Below are 6,000 nucleotides of genomic sequence, written 5' to 3' on the forward strand. Positions count from 1 at the left end.
GAGAGGGACAGGAGCAGACGGGATGGGAAAATATTTAATTGGGAGAGGGGGAATTACAATGCTATTAGGCAGGAACTGGGGAGCATAAATTGGGAACAGATGTTCTCAGGGAAATGCACGACAGAAATGTGGAGGTTGTTCAGGGAGCACTTGCTGCGACTGCTGGATAGGTTTGTCCCGATGAGGCAGGGAAGGGATGGTAGGGTGAAGGAACCTTGGATGACAAGAGATGTGGAACAGTTAGTCAAGAGGAAGAAGGAAGCTTACTTAAGGTTGAGGAAGCAAGGATCAGACAGGGCTCTCGAGGGTGACAAGGTGGCCAGGAAGGAACTGAAGAATGGACTTAGGAGAGCCAGAAGGGGACATGAAAAAGTCTTAGCGGGTAGGATTAAGAAAAATCCCAAGGCGTTCTACACTTATGTGAGGAACAAGAGGATGGCCAGAGTGAGGGTAGGGCCGATCAGGGATAGTGGAGGGAACTTGTGCCTGGAGTCAGAGGAGGTGGGGGAGGTCCTAAATGAATACTTTGCTTCAGTATTCACTAGTGAGAGGAACCTGGTCGTTTGTGAGGACAGCGTGGAACAGGCTGATATGCTTGAATAGGTTGAGGTTAAGAGGGAGGATGTGCTGGAAATTTTGAATGATATGAGGACAGATAAGTCCCCAGGGCCAGACGGGATATACCCAAGGATATTACGGGAAGCGAGGGAAGAGATTGCCGCACCTTTGGCAATGACCTTTGCGTCTTCACTGTCCACTGGAGTAGTATCATATGATTGGAGGGTGGCAAATGTTGTTCCCTTGTTCAAGAAAGGGAATAGGGATAACCCTGTTAATTATAGACCAGTCAGTCTTACTTCGGTAGTGGGCAAATTATTGGAGAGGATTCTGAGAGACAGGATTTATGATTACTTGGAAAAGTATGGTTTGATTAGAGACAGTCAGCATGGCTTTGTGAGGGGCAGGTCATGCCTCACAAGCCTTATTGAATTCTTTGAAGATGTGACAAAACACATTGATGAAGGAAGAGCAGTGGATGTGGTGTATATGGATTTTAGCAAGGCGTTTGATAAGGTTCCCCATGATAGGCTCATTCAGAAAGTAAGGAGGCATGGGATACAGGGAATGTTGGCTGTCCGGATACAAAATTGGCTGGCCCATAGAAGTCAGAGGGTGGTAGTAGATGGAAAGTATTCAGCATGGAGCTCGGTGACCAGTGGTGTTCCACAAGGATCTGTTCTGGGACCTCTGCTCTTTGTGATTTTTATAAATGACTTGGATGAGGAAGTGGAAGGCTGGGTTAGCAAGTTTGCCGATAACATGAAGGTTGCTGGAGTTGTGGATAGTGTGGAAGGCTGTTGTAGGTTGCAACGGGACATTGACAGGATGCAGAGCTGGGCTGAGAAGTGGCAGATGGCGTTCAACCTGGAAAAGTGTGAAGTGATTCATTTTGGAAGGTCGAATTTGAATGCGGAATACAGGCTTAAAGACAGGATTCTTGGTAGTGTGGAGGAACAGAGGGATCTTGGGGTCCATGTCCATAGATCGCTCAAAGTTGCCACCAAAGTTGATAGGGTTGTTAAGAAGGCATATGGTGTGTTGGCTTTAATTAACAGGGGGATTGAGTTTAAGAGCCACGAGGTTATGCTGCAGCTCGAAAAGGCCCTGGTTCGACCACACTTGGAATATTGTGTTCAGTTCTGGTCGCCTCATTATAGAAAGGATGTGGAAGCTTTAGAGAGGGTGCAGAGGAGATTTACCAGGATGCTGCCTGGACTGGAGGGCATGTCCTACGAAGAAAGATTGAGGGAGCTAGGGCTTTTCTCATTGGAGCGAAGAAGGATGAGAGGTGACTTGATAGAGGGGTACAAGATGATGAGAGGCATAGATAGAGTGGATAGTCAGAAACTTTTTCCCAGGGTGGAAAGGGCTATCACCAGGGGGCATAATTTTAAGGTGATTGGAGGAAGGTTTCGGGGAGATGTCAGAGGTAGGTTCTTTACACAGAGAGTGGTGGGTGCGTGGAATGCGCTGCCAGCGGTGGTAGTAGAAGCAGATACATTAGGGGCATTTAAGTGACTCTTGGATAGGTACATGGATGATAGTAGAATGAAGGGTTGGTAGTTACTTAGATCTTAGAGTAGGTTAAAGGTTCGGCACAATATCGTGGGCCGAAGGGCCTGTACTGTGCTGTACTGTTCTATGTTCTATGTCAAAGCTTGTTTTTTTTTTAAGCAGTATCCCTCGACCATCAGCACAATGACTCACCGACGTTACTTGCAGCCTATCATTCTATGCTCTGTCTTCTAAAGTTTGAGGTGGGCTCTTTCTTCTTTTCACTGTTTAGGTCAGTATTTCTGTTGAACCTTCTCTCTGGTGGCTGTAGGAATGTAGTTTTCAAAGCTGTTTTACCTGCGATCTTCAAACTTAGATTTTGTCTTTTCACCACAGCTACCACCATGTAATGAGTTTTTTATGTTGTCTGAGGCAACATAAATGAGATGCATGGAGTCCAATTGGTTGAAGATCTCAAACAGCTTTATTACAGCTTTTTTTCTTATTCATTCACGGGATGTGGGCGTTGCTGGCCAGGCCAGCATTTATTGCCCATCCCTAATTGCCCATGAGAAGGTGGTGGTGAGCTGCCTTCTTGAACCGCTGCAGTCCATGTGGGGTAGGTACACCCACAGTGCTGTTAGGAAGGGAATTCCAGGATTTTAACCCAGCGACAGTGAAGGAACGGCGATATAGTTCCAAGTCAGGATGGTGTGTGACTTGGAGGGGAACTTGCAGATGGTGGTGTTCCCATGTATTTGCTGCCCTAATAGCTAAACTATTATATACAGTAGAGAGCAAACTATTGACAGATTCTTACTCTGGGTGTTACAGTGGCAGACTAACTCTAGCTTGTAGTCATATGACTACATCCTGGTCCTCAACTTATTAGCATACTGAGATCTGAAAGGGACATCACTCTTAAAGACAATCTTACAACAAAACTAGCCAGAAATAATCTTTTCTTTTGCCATACTTGGGAGTGAGCATTACTAGTGGTTGGGGAGGTTAGTGCATGATGTTATACTGTCTAGTGAACAGCATGTGTATTACAGGTCTTTTCTCACCCTTTTTCTCATATGTGAGTTAGTAAATTTGGTTGCGTTCCCTTTTAACAGATCTGTAGCATATCAGCCCACCTAGCGTATGTAAAACTGTGACTAGTAGTAATACTTACGAAAAACAATTGTTGCTACCTTTTGTAGCATTTACTATTCTAGATGTTTGCTAATTCTGTCTGACAAACTGTACAATTTAAGAACAAAGACTGTTCAAAGTGCTGGCATCAGATAGCAACAAAGCTGGAACAATTGCCAAAAGGAAAACTGAATTGTCCAAGTGAGGCTCAAAGGTGGTGTTGAACATTCAGCATACCGTATGGGAAAATAGGTTCTAGAGTTGCAGTGGAGATGCTCTCTTATTTGTTAGCTGCAATGGCAAAGTTTGTGGATTTAATATTCCTGCACAGTGATTCCCTTTTAGTTTCTCCCCCCACTAATGCTTTCCTTTACTGTAAATGATATCGTACAACATTGTGCTGTCATAACTCCTTGTCAGAAAAGCATAAAACACCATCTGTACAGCACAATCATGGAAACTTGCAGCTCCGTTGTGCAGAAGTATGTCTGGTTTAACTCTTGCAAGCCTGGAATTAAAATAGGTACAATTTAGATGTGGGTCATCAAGGCTAAGAAGGATACTTTGCTAATTGAATATCCTTCATCACTTCCAAAAATAGTCCCGCAGCTTGAAAAACTGTTTCTTTGCTTTTGTCACCACAGCTCGAAGATAGAGGAGCATCTCTATGTCATTCTGGGAGTTTGTTTTCTCTGAACTGTGGAATGATGTTGACTGTTCAATATCATGCAATGACAAGAACAAAGTTCATTTATAAAGTGTCTTTAATGTTAGTAAAACATCCCAAGGCACTTTACAGGAGCACTATCAAACACTGAGCCATGGAAGGAGATATTAGGAAATGGGACCAAAGGCATGGTCAATAAGGTAGCCTTTAAGGAGCATCTTAAAGGAGGAGAGAAAAGTAGAGAGGCAGAGAGGCAGAGGGAGTGAATTCCAAAGCTCGGGGTACACATAGCTGAAGGCACGGCTACCAATGGTGGAATGATTAAAATCTGGGATACACAAGTTGCCAGATTTGGAGAACAGCAAAGATCTCCGAGAGTTGCAGGGCTAGAGGAGGTTACAGACATGGAGAGAGGTGAGTCAAGCCATGGAAGAATTTGAAAACAAGAATGAGATTTTGTTAGCAAGCACAGGTGTGATGTGTGAACAGGACTTGGTACGAGTTAGAACATAGGACTCAGAGTTTTGGATGGGCTTGAGGTTATGGAAGGTGTAAATTGGGATAGCAGCCAGGAAAGTATTGGAATAGTCAAGAATAAAGATAACAGTGGCACGGATGAGGGTGTCCAAGCTTACCCTTAGGATCAAGCTAATGATTTATAATGCCTTTGAAACATGGGCAACTTACAGCTACCAGGAAAAGAAGCTCAATAATTTCCATCTTTGCTATCTGTGGCACATTATTGGTATATCCTGACAGGACAAAATCACAATTGCAGCAGTCCTCTCAAAGGCAGAGCACCCAAGTGTGTTGGCACTAATCAAACAGAGGCGGCTTCGGTGGATTGGGCACGTCCGCAGGGTGGAAGATGGTTGCATACCCAAGGACCTTCTGTATGGTGAGGTAGCTGGGGCCAGACAACCAATGGGGCGCCCAAAGCTCCGCTTCAAGGATGCTTGCAAGCGTGACATGAAGGCCCTAAATGTTGACTATCACACCTGGGAGTCACTAATTTGTGAAAGAGGGAAATGGTGACACATCTTGTGGATTGGTGTGCACTACCATGACGACCAGTGGATACAGCACCTTGGTAACAGGTGCCAACACCATAAAAAACAATGTCATTTGGCAGCTTCACGTGTGGCACTTGTGGCAAGGATTGGCCTTCACAGTCATCAGTGAAGATGCACCAAGAGAAGTCACCCCACCTAAATGGACTGGTTGCTACATGTCCATCATCTTTCGTAGATGGAAGGATGCCAACCAGAATGAGGGTTTCAGCAGCAGATGAGATGAGGCGGGTCGGAGACGGGCGATGTTATGGAGATGGAATGACACGGTCTTGGTGATGAAGCGGATATATAATCAGAAGTTTATGTCATGGATAAATGTGGATGTTCTGGTTTAGCCTCTGTCACTGACCAGGGAGAGAGATGAAGTTGGTCGCTAGGGATTGGAGTTTGTGACAGGTACTGACGACAATGATTTTGGTTTTCCCAATATTTAGTTGGAGGACATTTCTGCTGATCCAGAACTGGATGTCAGACAAGCAGCATGAAGGTGTATAGAAAGATTATTTTTCTATAACTTGGTGCTGAGCAGCCTGTGGAGAAGGATCCATTCACAGTAAACAGAAGAAATAGTAGAACAAGCTCTTGTTTCAGTTTTGCTCCTGTCTTGATATCTTGGAATGTATGGGAATGGAAAAGAGCATTCATTTGGGGGGTGTGGGAGATTTGTAGAGTTGGTCATGTGATGTGTCATGGGTGATCATGGTCTTCTGAGATTGTTTGATTGTTTTAGAGAGTTAGGAGGACTTTCCCCAAATTTTTCCTGGAATTGGCCAGTTTTTTTTCCCCTTCTCCAGGAATTACAAATGGTGCTGATCCAAGTCTTCCTTGAATAAGTTGAGGCAATCAGCACCCACTGCTTCCCTGGTCAGTTCATTATATACATTCCTCTTCTAGATTTGGGGCTGTGCTTTCTTGAAGAATCTATGAGTATGTTAAACATCTTGATGTTTACCAAATTTATACCCTTGAGAATTTTGAATATTTCAATCAAATCACATCAGAAGTCAGGTGCTTAATTTACAACAAAAGCGACACAAAAAAAGTGAGTGAAAATCGATATAAGCAAAA

The sequence above is a fragment of the Heterodontus francisci genome, chromosome 38, assembly GCF_036365525.1.
Source record: "Heterodontus francisci isolate sHetFra1 chromosome 38, sHetFra1.hap1, whole genome shotgun sequence".
Lineage (NCBI taxonomy): Eukaryota > Metazoa > Chordata > Chondrichthyes > Heterodontiformes > Heterodontidae > Heterodontus > Heterodontus francisci.